At 50.0% G+C, this 19,757-nt stretch overlaps 21 non-coding genes across 21 annotated transcripts; 11 read left to right on the top strand and 10 right to left on the bottom strand.

The window, feature by feature from the left end:
* On the top strand, nt 1-72 carry Trnag-ccc. Its single transcript has one exon. It is a non-coding gene; the product is annotated as a tRNA-Gly (tRNA).
* Nucleotides 73-1,188: 1,116 nt separating this feature from the next.
* Trnal-uaa lies at nt 1,189-1,272 on the bottom strand. The gene has a single exon. It is a non-coding gene; the product is annotated as a tRNA-Leu (tRNA).
* A 684-nt stretch (nt 1,273-1,956) lies between these two features.
* Nucleotides 1,957-2,028, top strand: Trnag-ccc. Its single transcript has one exon. It is a non-coding gene; the product is annotated as a tRNA-Gly (tRNA).
* A 1,126-nt stretch (nt 2,029-3,154) lies between these two features.
* Nucleotides 3,155-3,238, bottom strand: Trnal-uaa. The gene has a single exon. It is a non-coding gene; the product is annotated as a tRNA-Leu (tRNA).
* Nucleotides 3,239-3,922: 684 nt separating this feature from the next.
* Nucleotides 3,923-3,994, top strand: Trnag-ccc. Its single transcript has one exon. It is a non-coding gene; the product is annotated as a tRNA-Gly (tRNA).
* A 1,126-nt stretch (nt 3,995-5,120) lies between these two features.
* On the bottom strand, nt 5,121-5,204 carry Trnal-uaa. The gene has a single exon. It is a non-coding gene; the product is annotated as a tRNA-Leu (tRNA).
* A 684-nt stretch (nt 5,205-5,888) lies between these two features.
* Nucleotides 5,889-5,960, top strand: Trnag-ccc. Its single transcript has one exon. It is a non-coding gene; the product is annotated as a tRNA-Gly (tRNA).
* Nucleotides 5,961-7,086: 1,126 nt separating this feature from the next.
* On the bottom strand, nt 7,087-7,170 carry Trnal-uaa. Its single transcript has one exon. It is a non-coding gene; the product is annotated as a tRNA-Leu (tRNA).
* Nucleotides 7,171-7,854: 684 nt separating this feature from the next.
* Nucleotides 7,855-7,926, top strand: Trnag-ccc. Its single transcript has one exon. It is a non-coding gene; the product is annotated as a tRNA-Gly (tRNA).
* Nucleotides 7,927-9,052: 1,126 nt separating this feature from the next.
* On the bottom strand, nt 9,053-9,136 carry Trnal-uaa. Its single transcript has one exon. It is a non-coding gene; the product is annotated as a tRNA-Leu (tRNA).
* Nucleotides 9,137-9,820: 684 nt separating this feature from the next.
* On the top strand, nt 9,821-9,892 carry Trnag-ccc. The gene has a single exon. It is a non-coding gene; the product is annotated as a tRNA-Gly (tRNA).
* Nucleotides 9,893-11,017: 1,125 nt separating this feature from the next.
* Nucleotides 11,018-11,101, bottom strand: Trnal-uaa. The gene has a single exon. It is a non-coding gene; the product is annotated as a tRNA-Leu (tRNA).
* Nucleotides 11,102-11,785: 684 nt separating this feature from the next.
* On the top strand, nt 11,786-11,857 carry Trnag-ccc. Its single transcript has one exon. It is a non-coding gene; the product is annotated as a tRNA-Gly (tRNA).
* Nucleotides 11,858-12,983: 1,126 nt separating this feature from the next.
* Trnal-uaa lies at nt 12,984-13,067 on the bottom strand. Its single transcript has one exon. It is a non-coding gene; the product is annotated as a tRNA-Leu (tRNA).
* Nucleotides 13,068-13,751: 684 nt separating this feature from the next.
* Trnag-ccc lies at nt 13,752-13,823 on the top strand. Its single transcript has one exon. It is a non-coding gene; the product is annotated as a tRNA-Gly (tRNA).
* A 1,126-nt stretch (nt 13,824-14,949) lies between these two features.
* Trnal-uaa lies at nt 14,950-15,033 on the bottom strand. Its single transcript has one exon. It is a non-coding gene; the product is annotated as a tRNA-Leu (tRNA).
* A 684-nt stretch (nt 15,034-15,717) lies between these two features.
* Trnag-ccc lies at nt 15,718-15,789 on the top strand. The gene has a single exon. It is a non-coding gene; the product is annotated as a tRNA-Gly (tRNA).
* Nucleotides 15,790-16,915: 1,126 nt separating this feature from the next.
* Nucleotides 16,916-16,999, bottom strand: Trnal-uaa. The gene has a single exon. It is a non-coding gene; the product is annotated as a tRNA-Leu (tRNA).
* A 684-nt stretch (nt 17,000-17,683) lies between these two features.
* Nucleotides 17,684-17,755, top strand: Trnag-ccc. The gene has a single exon. It is a non-coding gene; the product is annotated as a tRNA-Gly (tRNA).
* Nucleotides 17,756-18,881: 1,126 nt separating this feature from the next.
* Nucleotides 18,882-18,965, bottom strand: Trnal-uaa. Its single transcript has one exon. It is a non-coding gene; the product is annotated as a tRNA-Leu (tRNA).
* Nucleotides 18,966-19,649: 684 nt separating this feature from the next.
* Nucleotides 19,650-19,721, top strand: Trnag-ccc. The gene has a single exon. It is a non-coding gene; the product is annotated as a tRNA-Gly (tRNA).
* Nucleotides 19,722-19,757: the final 36 nt, after the last annotated feature.

Raw genomic sequence — 19,757 nt, forward strand, 5'->3', positions numbered from 1 at the left:
GCGGTGGTGGTGTAACGGTCAGCATGGTTGCTTCCCAAGCAGTTGATCCGGGTTCGATTCCCGGCCACCGCACGAAACGTACTTTTTTCTTCTGGGGGAGTTCCACGTAACGAAACGCGATCTTCGAAACTGTGAACTGTCGCGGTACGAATAGTTTTCCTTCGCCCCTCGTCTCAGTCCGTGCTGCCAGGGCGCTAGTCTGCGGGTTTCGTTTCTCAGCATCGTGTGTCTCCATGTGTCGACTTGTCTCGACTGACGCGAAAGCTGACGCTTGGAAATGGGCATATATGTAGAGGGCAGGCGCTAGAAACGACTGGGAGAGACCAAAAAACGACAAACACACGACAGAACCTTTCATTTTATTGTGGCCACAGATTCGCCCCTTAGTGTACCGAGAGGCAAGAGTGGCGTCAGCGTGCGCGACCGCATCACTATCGCTAAGCAACAACGAAACCGAAGGAAAAATGCAAAATGAAAGAAGCCAAGAGCACGTCGAGTTCCCAGCCGAGCACGCATCCAAGTACCAACCACGGCCAGCGCATCTTAACGCCGGTGACCAGACGAGAACCGCTGCACTACGCGCGGTATGGCCGTTGGCGACAGTATCGCGCGACGTGTAGACACCTTACTTCTTGTGAAGATCGCTTGTTATTTACCTGGCAGTGTCTCGCTGGAGGAAGCATTGTCTTTTAGGGGCGAAAAATGAACTGGCACTTGGTGCGGTCGAATACGCGGCCTTTGTGTTCACAGCACGACGCTCTAACTTACTCAGCTATAGAGCTACGCAATGTGGCACGTCTGCAGTCCAATACCCTATCCACCGTCTCATCCACCTTTATTACTGCCCTGGCACTCATTTAAACACATATCTGCTTTCATTCACGTTTGCTTGCCTGATGCTTGGACCCCAAAAACCACAACACAAAGATATCGTAAATGCCGTGAGAATAACCAAGACTCAGCAAACAAAAGTATGTTCGGCTACCGGGAATCGAATCCGGGCCTCGTGGCTGAAAGCCATGTCTCCTAACAGCTTTCCATTCTTTCTGACCGCCAGACAATCAGACTTGCAAGGCAAGCACCATAGTCACTGCCGTTTCTAGTAGTATCTGTGGAACCTGTTCCCACGTAATTTACTTGTTTTCCCGCATGTACGAAATTTGTAGTTTTGGAATATTTAAAATGCATTGTCAGATGTGGGGTTCGAACCCACGCTCCCCTTAGGGAACCAGAGCTTAAATCTGGCGCCTTAGACCGCTCGGCCAATCTGACGCGTGGGCGCAAAATCTCGTCCATCGTCGTTTCTAGGTATATCTGCAGAGCCTGACTGCGAAATTAGCGTGTTTTTTTCTTGTGTGAAGGAATTACGTTGCTTTTAGAGTATTTAAAACGAGTTGTCAGATGTGAGATTGCACCCCACACTCACTTTCGGGAACCAGAGCTTAAATATGGTGCCTTACACCATTGTTTTCCGTCGCCATCTGTCTTGAGTGGAACGAGCAGAACTGTAGTTATCAATATTCACATTGACGCAGAGAAAACAAAAAACGACAGGAAAGGCCGTTCCCTAGCAACGGCTACGCTGTGCCTTTCGCCCTGAGGGGAAGCTAATGATATGCTCCAGGCGATGATCAAACTAACCAACTTAATATTGTGATACTTAGGCGCTTTCTACTTCTGGATTGGCACACATATGCTGAATCGTCTCTGGATCATCAGTAAGTACGTCACATTAGATATTTGTTTTATCGCCCTGCTGTAAATTAAAGGGCAGTTTTTTCAACGGCTGTCAGTTCTGCTTCTAGTTACGCTACATCGCCCTAGCAGCACCTACACACTGTGTTCAGATGTTCCCGCCCCCGCCCTGGCGTTGAGCGCCTACAGCGCCATCGCCTTCGGCCTCTGATGGCAGGAGGGTAGCCGACACATCACGGCGTGGGTGGGACGCAGCACAAGGCGGTGGTGGTGTAACGGTCAGCATGGTTGCTTCCCAAGCAGTTGATCCGGGTTCGATTCCCGGCCACCGCACGAAACGTACTTTTTTCTTCTGGGGGAGTTCCACGTAACGAAACGCGATCTTCGAAACTGTGAACTGTCGCGGTACGAATAGTTTTCCTTCGCCCCTCGTCTCAGTCCGTGCTGCCAGGGCGCTAGTCTGCGGGTTTCGTTTCTCAGCATCGTGTGTCTCCATGTGTCGACTTGTCTCGACTTAGCTCGGCTGACGCGAAAGCTGACGCTTGGAAATGGGCATATATGTAGAGGGCAGGCGCTAGAAACGACTGGGAGAGACCAAAAAACGACAAACACACGACAGAACCTTTCATTTTATTGTGGCCACAGATTCGCCCCTTAGTGTACCGAGAGGCAAGAGTGGCGTCAGCGTGCGCGACCGCATCACTATCGCTAAGCAACAACGAAACCGAAGGAAAAATGCAAAATGAAAGAAGCCAAGAGCACGTCGAGTTCCCAGCCGAGCACGCATCCAAGTACCAACCACGGCCAGCGCATCTTAACGCCGGTGACCAGACGAGAACCGCTGCACTACGCGCGGTATGGCCGTTGGCGACAGTATCGCGCGACGTGTAGACACCTTACTTCTTGTGAAGATCGCTTGTTATTTACCTGGCAGTGTCTCGCTGGAGGAAGCATTGTCTTTTAGGGGCGAAAAATGAACTGGCACTTGGTGCGGTCGAATACGCGGCCTTTGTGTTCACAGCACGACGCTCTAACTTACTCAGCTATAGAGCTACGCAATGTGGCACGTCTGCAGTCCAATACCCTATCCACCGTCTCATCCACCTTTATTACTGCCCTGGCACTCATTTAAACACATATCTGCTTTCATTCACGTTTGCTTGCCTGATGCTTGGACCCCAAAAACCACAACACAAAGATATCGTAAATGCCGTGAGAATAACCAAGACTCAGCAAACAAAAGTATGTTCGGCTACCGGGAATCGAATCCGGGCCTCGTGGCTGAAAGCCATGTCTCCTAACAGCTTTCCATTCTTTCTGACCGCCAGACAATCAGACTTGCAAGGCAAGCACCATAGTCACTGCCGTTTCTAGTAGTATCTGTGGAACCTGTTCCCACGTAATTTACTTGTTTTCCCGCATGTACGAAATTTGTAGTTTTGGAATATTTAAAATGCATTGTCAGATGTGGGGTTCGAACCCACGCTCCCCTTAGGGAACCAGAGCTTAAATCTGGCGCCTTAGACCGCTCGGCCAATCTGACGCGTGGGCGCAAAATCTCGTCCATCGTCGTTTCTAGGTATATCTGCAGAGCCTGACTGCGAAATTAGCGTGTTTTTTTCTTGTGTGAAGGAATTACGTTGCTTTTAGAGTATTTAAAACGAGTTGTCAGATGTGAGATTGCACCCCACACTCACTTTCGGGAACCAGAGCTTAAATATGGTGCCTTACACCATTGTTTTCCGTCGCCATCTGTCTTGAGTGGAACGAGCAGAACTGTAGTTATCAATATTCACATTGACGCAGAGAAAACAAAAAACGACAGGAAAGGCCGTTCCCTAGCAACGGCTACGCTGTGCCTTTCGCCCTGAGGGGAAGCTAATGATATGCTCCAGGCGATGATCAAACTAACCAACTTAATATTGTGATACTTAGGCGCTTTCTACTTCTGGATTGGCACACATATGCTGAATCGTCTCTGGATCATCAGTAAGTACGTCACATTAGATATTTGTTTTATCGCCCTGCTGTAAATTAAAGGGCAGTTTTTTCAACGGCTGTCAGTTCTGCTTCTAGTTACGCTACATCGCCCTAGCAGCACCTACACACTGTGTTCAGATGTTCCCGCCCCCGCCCTGGCGTTGAGCGCCTACAGCGCCATCGCCTTCGGCCTCTGATGGCAGGAGGGTAGCCGACACATCACGGCGTGGGTGGGACGCAGCACAAGGCGGTGGTGGTGTAACGGTCAGCATGGTTGCTTCCCAAGCAGTTGATCCGGGTTCGATTCCCGGCCACCGCACGAAACGTACTTTTTTCTTCTGGGGGAGTTCCACGTAACGAAACGCGATCTTCGAAACTGTGAACTGTCGCGGTACGAATAGTTTTCCTTCGCCCCTCGTCTCAGTCCGTGCTGCCAGGGCGCTAGTCTGCGGGTTTCGTTTCTCAGCATCGTGTGTCTCCATGTGTCGACTTGTCTCGACTTAGCTCGGCTGACGCGAAAGCTGACGCTTGGAAATGGGCATATATGTAGAGGGCAGGCGCTAGAAACGACTGGGAGAGACCAAAAAACGACAAACACACGACAGAACCTTTCATTTTATTGTGGCCACAGATTCGCCCCTTAGTGTACCGAGAGGCAAGAGTGGCGTCAGCGTGCGCGACCGCATCACTATCGCTAAGCAACAACGAAACCGAAGGAAAAATGCAAAATGAAAGAAGCCAAGAGCACGTCGAGTTCCCAGCCGAGCACGCATCCAAGTACCAACCACGGCCAGCGCATCTTAACGCCGGTGACCAGACGAGAACCGCTGCACTACGCGCGGTATGGCCGTTGGCGACAGTATCGCGCGACGTGTAGACACCTTACTTCTTGTGAAGATCGCTTGTTATTTACCTGGCAGTGTCTCGCTGGAGGAAGCATTGTCTTTTAGGGGCGAAAAATGAACTGGCACTTGGTGCGGTCGAATACGCGGCCTTTGTGTTCACAGCACGACGCTCTAACTTACTCAGCTATAGAGCTACGCAATGTGGCACGTCTGCAGTCCAATACCCTATCCACCGTCTCATCCACCTTTATTACTGCCCTGGCACTCATTTAAACACATATCTGCTTTCATTCACGTTTGCTTGCCTGATGCTTGGACCCCAAAAACCACAACACAAAGATATCGTAAATGCCGTGAGAATAACCAAGACTCAGCAAACAAAAGTATGTTCGGCTACCGGGAATCGAATCCGGGCCTCGTGGCTGAAAGCCATGTCTCCTAACAGCTTTCCATTCTTTCTGACCGCCAGACAATCAGACTTGCAAGGCAAGCACCATAGTCACTGCCGTTTCTAGTAGTATCTGTGGAACCTGTTCCCACGTAATTTACTTGTTTTCCCGCATGTACGAAATTTGTAGTTTTGGAATATTTAAAATGCATTGTCAGATGTGGGGTTCGAACCCACGCTCCCCTTAGGGAACCAGAGCTTAAATCTGGCGCCTTAGACCGCTCGGCCAATCTGACGCGTGGGCGCAAAATCTCGTCCATCGTCGTTTCTAGGTATATCTGCAGAGCCTGACTGCGAAATTAGCGTGTTTTTTTCTTGTGTGAAGGAATTACGTTGCTTTTAGAGTATTTAAAACGAGTTGTCAGATGTGAGATTGCACCCCACACTCACTTTCGGGAACCAGAGCTTAAATATGGTGCCTTACACCATTGTTTTCCGTCGCCATCTGTCTTGAGTGGAACGAGCAGAACTGTAGTTATCAATATTCACATTGACGCAGAGAAAACAAAAAACGACAGGAAAGGCCGTTCCCTAGCAACGGCTACGCTGTGCCTTTCGCCCTGAGGGGAAGCTAATGATATGCTCCAGGCGATGATCAAACTAACCAACTTAATATTGTGATACTTAGGCGCTTTCTACTTCTGGATTGGCACACATATGCTGAATCGTCTCTGGATCATCAGTAAGTACGTCACATTAGATATTTGTTTTATCGCCCTGCTGTAAATTAAAGGGCAGTTTTTTCAACGGCTGTCAGTTCTGCTTCTAGTTACGCTACATCGCCCTAGCAGCACCTACACACTGTGTTCAGATGTTCCCGCCCCCGCCCTGGCGTTGAGCGCCTACAGCGCCATCGCCTTCGGCCTCTGATGGCAGGAGGGTAGCCGACACATCACGGCGTGGGTGGGACGCAGCACAAGGCGGTGGTGGTGTAACGGTCAGCATGGTTGCTTCCCAAGCAGTTGATCCGGGTTCGATTCCCGGCCACCGCACGAAACGTACTTTTTTCTTCTGGGGGAGTTCCACGTAACGAAACGCGATCTTCGAAACTGTGAACTGTCGCGGTACGAATAGTTTTCCTTCGCCCCTCGTCTCAGTCCGTGCTGCCAGGGCGCTAGTCTGCGGGTTTCGTTTCTCAGCATCGTGTGTCTCCATGTGTCGACTTGTCTCGACTTAGCTCGGCTGACGCGAAAGCTGACGCTTGGAAATGGGCATATATGTAGAGGGCAGGCGCTAGAAACGACTGGGAGAGACCAAAAAACGACAAACACACGACAGAACCTTTCATTTTATTGTGGCCACAGATTCGCCCCTTAGTGTACCGAGAGGCAAGAGTGGCGTCAGCGTGCGCGACCGCATCACTATCGCTAAGCAACAACGAAACCGAAGGAAAAATGCAAAATGAAAGAAGCCAAGAGCACGTCGAGTTCCCAGCCGAGCACGCATCCAAGTACCAACCACGGCCAGCGCATCTTAACGCCGGTGACCAGACGAGAACCGCTGCACTACGCGCGGTATGGCCGTTGGCGACAGTATCGCGCGACGTGTAGACACCTTACTTCTTGTGAAGATCGCTTGTTATTTACCTGGCAGTGTCTCGCTGGAGGAAGCATTGTCTTTTAGGGGCGAAAAATGAACTGGCACTTGGTGCGGTCGAATACGCGGCCTTTGTGTTCACAGCACGACGCTCTAACTTACTCAGCTATAGAGCTACGCAATGTGGCACGTCTGCAGTCCAATACCCTATCCACCGTCTCATCCACCTTTATTACTGCCCTGGCACTCATTTAAACACATATCTGCTTTCATTCACGTTTGCTTGCCTGATGCTTGGACCCCAAAAACCACAACACAAAGATATCGTAAATGCCGTGAGAATAACCAAGACTCAGCAAACAAAAGTATGTTCGGCTACCGGGAATCGAATCCGGGCCTCGTGGCTGAAAGCCATGTCTCCTAACAGCTTTCCATTCTTTCTGACCGCCAGACAATCAGACTTGCAAGGCAAGCACCATAGTCACTGCCGTTTCTAGTAGTATCTGTGGAACCTGTTCCCACGTAATTTACTTGTTTTCCCGCATGTACGAAATTTGTAGTTTTGGAATATTTAAAATGCATTGTCAGATGTGGGGTTCGAACCCACGCTCCCCTTAGGGAACCAGAGCTTAAATCTGGCGCCTTAGACCGCTCGGCCAATCTGACGCGTGGGCGCAAAATCTCGTCCATCGTCGTTTCTAGGTATATCTGCAGAGCCTGACTGCGAAATTAGCGTGTTTTTTTCTTGTGTGAAGGAATTACGTTGCTTTTAGAGTATTTAAAACGAGTTGTCAGATGTGAGATTGCACCCCACACTCACTTTCGGGAACCAGAGCTTAAATATGGTGCCTTACACCATTGTTTTCCGTCGCCATCTGTCTTGAGTGGAACGAGCAGAACTGTAGTTATCAATATTCACATTGACGCAGAGAAAACAAAAAACGACAGGAAAGGCCGTTCCCTAGCAACGGCTACGCTGTGCCTTTCGCCCTGAGGGGAAGCTAATGATATGCTCCAGGCGATGATCAAACTAACCAACTTAATATTGTGATACTTAGGCGCTTTCTACTTCTGGATTGGCACACATATGCTGAATCGTCTCTGGATCATCAGTAAGTACGTCACATTAGATATTTGTTTTATCGCCCTGCTGTAAATTAAAGGGCAGTTTTTTCAACGGCTGTCAGTTCTGCTTCTAGTTACGCTACATCGCCCTAGCAGCACCTACACACTGTGTTCAGATGTTCCCGCCCCCGCCCTGGCGTTGAGCGCCTACAGCGCCATCGCCTTCGGCCTCTGATGGCAGGAGGGTAGCCGACACATCACGGCGTGGGTGGGACGCAGCACAAGGCGGTGGTGGTGTAACGGTCAGCATGGTTGCTTCCCAAGCAGTTGATCCGGGTTCGATTCCCGGCCACCGCACGAAACGTACTTTTTTCTTCTGGGGGAGTTCCACGTAACGAAACGCGATCTTCGAAACTGTGAACTGTCGCGGTACGAATAGTTTTCCTTCGCCCCTCGTCTCAGTCCGTGCTGCCAGGGCGCTAGTCTGCGGGTTTCGTTTCTCAGCATCGTGTGTCTCCATGTGTCGACTTGTCTCGACTTAGCTCGGCTGACGCGAAAGCTGACGCTTGGAAATGGGCATATATGTAGAGGGCAGGCGCTAGAAACGACTGGGAGAGACCAAAAAACGACAAACACACGACAGAACCTTTCATTTTATTGTGGCCACAGATTCGCCCCTTAGTGTACCGAGAGGCAAGAGTGGCGTCAGCGTGCGCGACCGCATCACTATCGCTAAGCAACAACGAAACCGAAGGAAAAATGCAAAATGAAAGAAGCCAAGAGCACGTCGAGTTCCCAGCCGAGCACGCATCCAAGTACCAACCACGGCCAGCGCATCTTAACGCCGGTGACCAGACGAGAACCGCTGCACTACGCGCGGTATGGCCGTTGGCGACAGTATCGCGCGACGTGTAGACACCTTACTTCTTGTGAAGATCGCTTGTTATTTACCTGGCAGTGTCTCGCTGGAGGAAGCATTGTCTTTTAGGGGCGAAAAATGAACTGGCACTTGGTGCGGTCGAATACGCGGCCTTTGTGTTCACAGCACGACGCTCTAACTTACTCAGCTATAGAGCTACGCAATGTGGCACGTCTGCAGTCCAATACCCTATCCACCGTCTCATCCACCTTTATTACTGCCCTGGCACTCATTTAAACACATATCTGCTTTCATTCACGTTTGCTTGCCTGATGCTTGGACCCCAAAAACCACAACACAAAGATATCGTAAATGCCGTGAGAATAACCAAGACTCAGCAAACAAAAGTATGTTCGGCTACCGGGAATCGAATCCGGGCCTCGTGGCTGAAAGCCATGTCTCCTAACAGCTTTCCATTCTTTCTGACCGCCAGACAATCAGACTTGCAAGGCAAGCACCATAGTCACTGCCGTTTCTAGTAGTATCTGTGGAACCTGTTCCCACGTAATTTACTTGTTTTCCCGCATGTACGAAATTTGTAGTTTTGGAATATTTAAAATGCATTGTCAGATGTGGGGTTCGAACCCACGCTCCCCTTAGGGAACCAGAGCTTAAATCTGGCGCCTTAGACCGCTCGGCCAATCTGACGCGTGGGCGCAAAATCTCGTCCATCGTCGTTTCTAGGTATATCTGCAGAGCCTGACTGCGAAATTAGCGTGTTTTTTTCTTGTGTGAAGGAATTACGTTGCTTTTAGAGTATTTAAAACGAGTTGTCAGATGTGAGATTGCACCCCACACTCACTTTCGGGAACCAGAGCTTAAATATGGTGCCTTACACCATTGTTTTCCGTCGCCATCTGTCTTGAGTGGAACGAGCAGAACTGTAGTTATCAATATTCACATTGACGCAGAGAAAACAAAAAACGACAGGAAAGGCCGTTCCCTAGCAACGGCTACGCTGTGCCTTTCGCCCTGAGGGGAAGCTAATGATATGCTCCAGGCGATGATCAAACTAACCAACTTAATATTGTGATACTTAGGCGCTTTCTACTTCTGGATTGGCACACATATGCTGAATCGTCTCTGGATCATCAGTAAGTACGTCACATTAGATATTTGTTTTATCGCCCTGCTGTAAATTAAAGGGCAGTTTTTTCAACGGCTGTCAGTTCTGCTTCTAGTTACGCTACATCGCCCTAGCAGCACCTACACACTGTGTTCAGATGTTCCCGCCCCCGCCCTGGCGTTGAGCGCCTACAGCGCCATCGCCTTCGGCCTCTGATGGCAGGAGGGTAGCCGACACATCACGGCGTGGGTGGGACGCAGCACAAGGCGGTGGTGGTGTAACGGTCAGCATGGTTGCTTCCCAAGCAGTTGATCCGGGTTCGATTCCCGGCCACCGCACGAAACGTACTTTTTTCTTCTGGGGGAGTTCCACGTAACGAAACGCGATCTTCGAAACTGTGAACTGTCGCGGTACGAATAGTTTTCCTTCGCCCCTCGTCTCAGTCCGTGCTGCCAGGGCGCTAGTCTGCGGGTTTCGTTTCTCAGCATCGTGTGTCTCCATGTGTCGACTTGTCTCGACTTAGCTCGGCTGACGCGAAAGCTGACGCTTGGAAATGGGCATATATGTAGAGGGCAGGCGCTAGAAACGACTGGGAGAGACCAAAAAACGACAAACACACGACAGAACCTTTCATTTTATTGTGGCCACAGATTCGCCCCTTAGTGTACCGAGAGGCAAGAGTGGCGTCAGCGTGCGCGACCGCATCACTATCGCTAAGCAACAACGAAACCGAAGGAAAAATGCAAAATGAAAGAAGCCAAGAGCACGTCGAGTTCCCAGCCGAGCACGCATCCAAGTACCAACCACGGCCAGCGCATCTTAACGCCGGTGACCAGACGAGAACCGCTGCACTACGCGCGGTATGGCCGTTGGCGACAGTATCGCGCGACGTGTAGACACCTTACTTCTTGTGAAGATCGCTTGTTATTTACCTGGCAGTGTCTCGCTGGAGGAAGCATTGTCTTTTAGGGGCGAAAAATGAACTGGCACTTGGTGCGGTCGAATACGCGGCCTTTGTGTTCACAGCACGACGCTCTAACTTACTCAGCTATAGAGCTACGCAATGTGGCACGTCTGCAGTCCAATACCCTACCCCCGTCTCATCCACCTTTATTACTGCCCTGGCACTCATTTAAACACATATCTGCTTTCATTCACGTTTGCTTGCCTGATGCTTGGACCCCAAAAACCACAACACAAAGATATCGTAAATGCCGTGAGAATAACCAAGACTCAGCAAACAAAAGTATGTTCGGCTACCGGGAATCGAATCCGGGCCTCGTGGCTGAAAGCCATGTCTCCTAACAGCTTTCCATTCTTTCTGACCGCCAGACAATCAGACTTGCAAGGCAAGCACCATAGTCACTGCCGTTTCTAGTAGTATCTGTGGAACCTGTTCCCACGTAATTTACTTGTTTTCCCGCATGTACGAAATTTGTAGTTTTGGAATATTTAAAATGCATTGTCAGATGTGGGGTTCGAACCCACGCTCCCCTTAGGGAACCAGAGCTTAAATCTGGCGCCTTAGACCGCTCGGCCAATCTGACGCGTGGGCGCAAAATCTCGTCCATCGTCGTTTCTAGGTATATCTGCAGAGCCTGACTGCGAAATTAGCGTGTTTTTTTCTTGTGTGAAGGAATTACGTTGCTTTTAGAGTATTTAAAACGAGTTGTCAGATGTGAGATTGCACCCCACACTCACTTTCGGGAACCAGAGCTTAAATATGGTGCCTTACACCATTGTTTTCCGTCGCCATCTGTCTTGAGTGGAACGAGCAGAACTGTAGTTATCAATATTCACATTGACGCAGAGAAAACAAAAAACGACAGGAAAGGCCGTTCCCTAGCAACGGCTACGCTGTGCCTTTCGCCCTGAGGGGAAGCTAATGATATGCTCCAGGCGATGATCAAACTAACCAACTTAATATTGTGATACTTAGGCGCTTTCTACTTCTGGATTGGCACACATATGCTGAATCGTCTCTGGATCATCAGTAAGTACGTCACATTAGATATTTGTTTTATCGCCCTGCTGTAAATTAAAGGGCAGTTTTTTCAACGGCTGTCAGTTCTGCTTCTAGTTACGCTACATCGCCCTAGCAGCACCTACACACTGTGTTCAGATGTTCCCGCCCCCGCCCTGGCGTTGAGCGCCTACAGCGCCATCGCCTTCGGCCTCTGATGGCAGGAGGGTAGCCGACACATCACGGCGTGGGTGGGACGCAGCACAAGGCGGTGGTGGTGTAACGGTCAGCATGGTTGCTTCCCAAGCAGTTGATCCGGGTTCGATTCCCGGCCACCGCACGAAACGTACTTTTTTCTTCTGGGGGAGTTCCACGTAACGAAACGCGATCTTCGAAACTGTGAACTGTCGCGGTACGAATAGTTTTCCTTCGCCCCTCGTCTCAGTCCGTGCTGCCAGGGCGCTAGTCTGCGGGTTTCGTTTCTCAGCATCGTGTGTCTCCATGTGTCGACTTGTCTCGACTTTGCTCGGCTGACGCGAAATCTGACGCTTGGAAATGGGCATATATGTAGAGGGCAGGCGCTAGAAACGACTGGGAGAGACCAAAAAACGACAAACACACGACGGAACCTTTCATTTTATTGTGGCCACAGATTCGCCCCTTAGTGTACCGAGAGGCAAGAGTGGCGTCAGCGTGCGCGACCGCATCACTATCGCTAAGCAACAACGAAACCGAAGGAAAAATGCAAAATGAAAGAAGCCAAGAGCACGTCGAGTTCCCAGCCGAGCACGCATCCAAGTACCAACCACGGCCAGCGCATCTTAACGCCGGTGACCAGACGAGAACCGCTGCACTACGCGCGGTATGGCCGTTGGCGACAGTATCGCGCGACGTGTAGACACCTTACTTCTTGTGAAGATCGCTTGTTATTTACCTGGCAGTGTCTCGCTGGAGGAAGCATTGTCTTTTAGGGGCGAAAAATGAACTGGCACTTGGTGCGGTCGAATACGCGGCCTTTGTGTTCACAGCACGACGCTCTAACTTACTCAGCTATAGAGCTACGCAATGTGGCACGTCTGCAGTCCAATACCCTATCCACCGTCTCATCCACCTTTATTACTGCCCTGGCACTCATTTAAACACATATCTGCTTTCATTCACGTTTGCTTGCCTGATGCTTGGACCCCAAAAACCACAACACAAAGATATCGTAAATGCCGTGAGAATAACCAAGACTCAGCAAACAAAAGTATGTTCGGCTACCGGGAATCGAATCCGGGCCTCGTGGCTGAAAGCCATGTCTCCTAACAGCTTTCCATTCTTTCTGACCGCCAGACAATCAGACTTGCAAGGCAAGCACCATAGTCACTGCCGTTTCTAGTAGTATCTGTGGAACCTGTTCCCACGTAATTTACTTGTTTTCCCGCATGTACGAAATTTGTAGTTTTGGAATATTTAAAATGCATTGTCAGATGTGGGGTTCGAACCCACGCTCCCCTTAGGGAACCAGAGCTTAAATCTGGCGCCTTAGACCGCTCGGCCAATCTGACGCGTGGGCGCAAAATCTCGTCCATCGTCGTTTCTAGGTATATCTGCAGAGCCTGACTGCGAAATTAGCGTGTTTTTTTCTTGTGTGAAGGAATTACGTTGCTTTTAGAGTATTTAAAACGAGTTGTCAGATGTGAGATTGCACCCCACACTCACTTTCGGGAACCAGAGCTTAAATATGGTGCCTTACACCATTGTTTTCCGTCGCCATCTGTCTTGAGTGGAACGAGCAGAACTGTAGTTATCAATATTCACATTGACGCAGAGAAAACAAAAAACGACAGGAAAGGCCGTTCCCTAGCAACGGCTACGCTGTGCCTTTCGCCCTGAGGGGAAGCTAATGATATGCTCCAGGCGATGATCAAACTAACCAACTTAATATTGTGATACTTAGGCGCTTTCTACTTCTGGATTGGCACACATATGCTGAATCGTCTCTGGATCATCAGTAAGTACGTCACATTAGATATTTGTTTTATCGCCCTGCTGTAAATTAAAGGGCAGTTTTTTCAACGGCTGTCAGTTCTGCTTCTAGTTACGCTACATCGCCCTAGCAGCACCTACACACTGTGTTCAGATGTTCCCGCCCCCGCCCTGGCGTTGAGCGCCTACAGCGCCATCGCCTTCGGCCTCTGATGGCAGGAGGGTAGCCGACACATCACGGCGTGGGTGGGACGCAGCACAAGGCGGTGGTGGTGTAACGGTCAGCATGGTTGCTTCCCAAGCAGTTGATCCGGGTTCGATTCCCGGCCACCGCACGAAACGTACTTTTTTCTTCTGGGGGAGTTCCACGTAACGAAACGCGATCTTCGAAACTGTGAACTGTCGCGGTACGAATAGTTTTCCTTCGCCCCTCGTCTCAGTCCGTGCTGCCAGGGCGCTAGTCTGCGGGTTTCGTTTCTCAGCATCGTGTGTCTCCATGTGTCGACTTGTCTCGACTTTGCTCGGCTGACGCGAAATCTGACGCTTGGAAATGGGCATATATGTAGAGGGCAGGCGCTAGAAACGACTGGGAGAGACCAAAAAACGACAAACACACGACGGAACCTTTCATTTTATTGTGGCCACAGATTCGCCCCTTAGTGTACCGAGAGGCAAGAGTGGCGTCAGCGTGCGCGACCGCATCACTATCGCTAAGCAACAACGAAACCGAAGGAAAAATGCAAAATGAAAGAAGCCAAGAGCACGTCGAGTTCCCAGCCGAGCACGCATCCAAGTACCAACCACGGCCAGCGCATCTTAACGCCGGTGACCAGACGAGAACCGCTGCACTACGCGCGGTATGGCCGTTGGCGACAGTATCGCGCGACGTGTAGACACCTTACTTCTTGTGAAGATCGCTTGTTATTTACCTGGCAGTGTCTCGCTGGAGGAAGCATTGTCTTTTAGGGGCGAAAAATGAACTGGCACTTGGTGCGGTCGAATACGCGGCCTTTGTGTTCACAGCACGACGCTCTAACTTACTCAGCTATAGAGCTACGCAATGTGGCACGTCTGCAGTCCAATACCCTATCCACCGTCTCATCCACCTTTATTACTGCCCTGGCACTCATTTAAACACATATCTGCTTTCATTCACGTTTGCTTGCCTGATGCTTGGACCCCAAAAACCACAACACAAAGATATCGTAAATGCCGTGAGAATAACCAAGACTCAGCAAACAAAAGTATGTTCGGCTACCGGGAATCGAATCCGGGCCTCGTGGCTGAAAGCCATGTCTCCTAACAGCTTTCCATTCTTTCTGACCGCCAGACAATCAGACTTGCAAGGCAAGCACCATAGTCACTGCCGTTTCTAGTAGTATCTGTGGAACCTGTTCCCACGTAATTTACTTGTTTTCCCGCATGTACGAAATTTGTAGTTTTGGAATATTTAAAATGCATTGTCAGATGTGGGGTTCGAACCCACGCTCCCCTTAGGGAACCAGAGCTTAAATCTGGCGCCTTAGACCGCTCGGCCAATCTGACGCGTGGGCGCAAAATCTCGTCCATCGTCGTTTCTAGGTATATCTGCAGAGCCTGACTGCGAAATTAGCGTGTTTTTTTCTTGTGTGAAGGAATTACGTTGCTTTTAGAGTATTTAAAACGAGTTGTCAGATGTGAGGTTGCACCCCACACTCACTTTCGGGAACCAGAGCTTAAATATGGTGCCTTACACCATTGTTTTCCGTCGCCATCTGTCTTGAGTGGAACGAGCAGAACTGTAGTTATCAATATTCACATTGACGCAGAGAAAACAAAAAACGACAGGAAAGGCCGTTCCCTAGCAACGGCTACGCTGTGCCTTTCGCCCTGAGGGGAAGCTAATGATATGCTCCAGGCGATGATCAAACTAACCAACTTAATATTGTGATACTTAGGCGCTTTCTACTTCTGGATTGGCACACATATGCTGAATCGTCTCTGGATCATCAGTAAGTACGTCACATTAGATATTTGTTTTATCGCCCTGCTGTAAATTAAAGGGCAGTTTTTTCAACGGCTGTCAGTTCTGCTTCTAGTTACGCTACATCGCCCTAGCAGCACCTACACACTGTGTTCAGATGTTCCCGCCCCCGCCCTGGCGTTGAGCGCCTACAGCGCCATCGCCTTCGGCCTCTGATGGCAGGAGGGTAGCCGACACATCACGGCGTGGGTGGGACGCAGCACAAGGCGGTGGTGGTGTAACGGTCAGCATGGTTGCTTCCCAAGCAGTTGATCCGGGTTCGATTCCCGGCCACCGCACGAAACGTACTTTTTTCTTCTGGGGGAGTTCCACGTAACGAAACGCGATCTTCGAAACTGTGAACTGTCGCGGTACGAATAGTTTTCCTTCGCCCCTCGTCTCAGTCCGTGCTGCCAGGGCGCTAGTCTGCGGGTTTCGTTTCTCAGCATCGTGTGTCTCCATGTGTCGACTTGTCTCGACTTTGCTCGGCTGACGCGAAATCTGACGCTTGGAAATGGGCATATATGTAGAGGGCAGGCGCTAGAAACGACTGGGAGAGACCAAAAAACGACAAACACACGACGGAACCTTTCATTTTATTGTGGCCACAGATTCGCCCCTTAGTGTACCGAGAGGCAAGAGTGGCGTCAGCGTGCGCGACCGCATCACTATCGCTAAGCAACAACGAAACCGAAGGAAAAATGCAAAATGAAAGAAGCCAAGAGCACGTCGAGTTCCCAGCCGAGCACGCATCCAAGTACCAACCACGGCCAGCGCATCTTAACGCCGGTGACCAGACGAGAACCGCTGCACTACGCGCGGTATGGCCGTTGGCGACAGTATCGCGCGACGTGTAGACACCTTACTTCTTGTGAAGATCGCTTGTTATTTACCTGGCAGTGTCTCGCTGGAGGAAGCATTGTCTTTTAGGGGCGAAAAATGAACTGGCACTTGGTGCGGTCGAATACGCGGCCTTTGTGTTCACAGCACGACGCTCTAACTTACTCAGCTATAGAGCTACGCAATGTGGCACGTCTGCAGTCCAATACCCTATCCACCGTCTCATCCACCTTTATTACTGCCCTGGCACTCATTTAAACACATATCTGCTTTCATTCACGTTTGCTTGCCTGATGCTTGGACCCCAAAAACCACAACACAAAGATATCGTAAATGCCGTGAGAATAACCAAGACTCAGCAAACAAAAGTATGTTCGGCTACCGGGAATCGAATCCGGGCCTCGTGGCTGAAAGCCATGTCTCCTAACAGCTTTCCATTCTTTCTGACCGCCAGACAATCAGACTTGCAAGGCAAGCACCATAGTCACTGCCGTTTCTAGTAGTATCTGTGGAACCTGTTCCCACGTAATTTACTTGTTTTCCCGCATGTACGAAATTTGTAGTTTTGGAATATTTAAAATGCATTGTCAGATGTGGGGTTCGAACCCACGCTCCCCTTAGGGAACCAGAGCTTAAATCTGGCGCCTTAGACCGCTCGGCCAATCTGACGCGTGGGCGCAAAATCTCGTCCATCGTCGTTTCTAGGTATATCTGCAGAGCCTGACTGCGAAATTAGCGTGTTTTTTTCTTGTGTGAAGGAATTACGTTGCTTTTAGAGTATTTAAAACGAGTTGTCAGATGTGAGGTTGCACCCCACACTCACTTTCGGGAACCAGAGCTTAAATATGGTGCCTTACACCATTGTTTTCCGTCGCCATCTGTCTTGAGTGGAACGAGCAGAACTGTAGTTATCAATATTCACATTGACGCAGAGAAAACAAAAAACGACAGGAAAGGCCGTTCCCTAGCAACGGCTACGCTGTGCCTTTCGCCCTGAGGGGAAGCTAATGATATGCTCCAGGCGATGATCAAACTAACCAACTTAATATTGTGATACTTAGGCGCTTTCTACTTCTGGATTGGCACACATATGCTGAATCGTCTCTGGATCATCAGTAAGTACGTCACATTAGATATTTGTTTTATCGCCCTGCTGTAAATTAAAGGGCAGTTTTTTCAACGGCTGTCAGTTCTGCTTCTAGTTACGCTACATCGCCCTAGCAGCACCTACACACTGTGTTCAGATGTTCCCGCCCCCGCCCTGGCGTTGAGCGCCTACAGCGCCATCGCCTTCGGCCTCTGATGGCAGGAGGGTAGCCGACACATCACGGCGTGGGTGGGACGCAGCACAAGGCGGTGGTGGTGTAACGGTCAGCATGGTTGCTTCCCAAGCAGTTGATCCGGGTTCGATTCCCGGCCACCGCACGAAACGTACTTTTTTCTTCTGGGGGAGTTCCACGTAACGAAACGCGATCTTCGAAACTGTGAACTGTCGCGGTACGAATAGTTTTCCTTCGCCCCTCGTCTCAGTCCGTGCTGCCAGGGCGCTAGTCTGCGGGTTTCGTTTCTCAGCATCGTGTGTCTCCATGTGTCGACTTGTCTCGACTTAGCTCGGCTGACGCGAAAGCTGACGCTTGGAAATGGGCATATATGTAGAGGGCAGGCGCTAGAAACGACTGGGAGAGACCAAAAAACGACAAACACACGACAGAACCTTTCATTTTATTGTGGCCACAGATTCGCCCCTTAGTGTACCGAGAGGCAAGAGTGGCGTCAGCGTGCGCGACCGCATCACTATCGCTAAGCAACAACGAAACCGAAGGAAAAATGCAAAATGAAAGAAGCCAAGAGCACGTCGAGTTCCCAGCCGAGCACGCATCCAAGTACCAACCACGGCCAGCGCATCTTAACGCCGGTGACCAGACGAGAACCGCTGCACTACGCGCGGTATGGCCGTTGGCGACAGTATCGCGCGACGTGTAGACACCTTACTTCTTGTGAAGATCGCTTGTTATTTACCTGGCAGTGTCTCGCTGGAGGAAGCATTGTCTTTTAGGGGCGAAAAATGAACTGGCACTTGGTGCGGTCGAATACGCGGCCTTTGTGTTCACAGCACGACGCTCTAACTTACTCAGCTATAGAGCTACGCAATGTGGCACGTCTGCAGTCCAATACCCTATCCACCGTCTCATCCACCTTTATTACTGCCCTGGCACTCATTTAAACACATATCTGCTTTCATTCACGTTTGCTTGCCTGATGCTTGGACCCCAAAAACCACAACACAAAGATATCGTAAATGCCGTGAGAATAACCAAGACTCAGCAAACAAAAGTATGTTCGGCTACCGGGAATCGAATCCGGGCCTCGTGGCTGAAAGCCATGTCTCCTAACAGCTTTCCATTCTTTCTGACCGCCAGACAATCAGACTTGCAAGGCAAGCACCATAGTCACTGCCGTTTCTAGTAGTATCTGTGGAACCTGTTCCCACGTAATTTACTTGTTTTCCCGCATGTACGAAATTTGTAGTTTTGGAATATTTAAAATGCATTGTCAGATGTGGGGTTCGAACCCACGCTCCCCTTAGGGAACCAGAGCTTAAATCTGGCGCCTTAGACCGCTCGGCCAATCTGACGCGTGGGCGCAAAATCTCGTCCATCGTCGTTTCTAGGTATATCTGCAGAGCCTGACTGCGAAATTAGCGTGTTTTTTTCTTGTGTGAAGGAATTACGTTGCTTTTAGAGTATTTAAAACGAGTTGTCAGATGTGAGATTGCACCCCACACTCACTTTCGGGAACCAGAGCTTAAATATGGTGCCTTACACCATTGTTTTCCGTCGCCATCTGTCTTGAGTGGAACGAGCAGAACTGTAGTTATCAATATTCACATTGACGCAGAGAAAACAAAAAACGACAGGAAAGGCCGTTCCCTAGCAACGGCTACGCTGTGCCTTTCGCCCTGAGGGGAAGCTAATGATATGCTCCAGGCGATGATCAAACTAACCAACTTAATATTGTGATACTTAGGCGCTTTCTACTTCTGGATTGGCACACATATGCTGAATCGTCTCTGGATCATCAGTAAGTACGTCACATTAGATATTTGTTTTATCGCCCTGCTGTAAATTAAAGGGCAGTTTTTTCAACGGCTGTCAGTTCTGCTTCTAGTTACGCTACATCGCCCTAGCAGCACCTACACACTGTGTTCAGATGTTCCCGCCCCCGCCCTGGCGTTGAGCGCCTACAGCGCCATCGCCTTCGGCCTCTGATGGCAGGAGGGTAGCCGACACATCACGGCGTGGGTGGGACGCAGCACAAGGCGGTGGTGGTATAACGGTCAGCATGGTTGCTTCCCAAGCAGTTGATCCGGGTTCGATTCCCGGCCACCGCACGAAACGTACTTTTTTCTTCTGGGGGAGTTCCACGT

Source organism: Schistocerca americana, unplaced genomic scaffold, assembly GCF_021461395.2.
Source record: "Schistocerca americana isolate TAMUIC-IGC-003095 unplaced genomic scaffold, iqSchAmer2.1 HiC_scaffold_249, whole genome shotgun sequence".
NCBI lineage: Eukaryota > Metazoa > Arthropoda > Insecta > Orthoptera > Acrididae > Schistocerca > Schistocerca americana.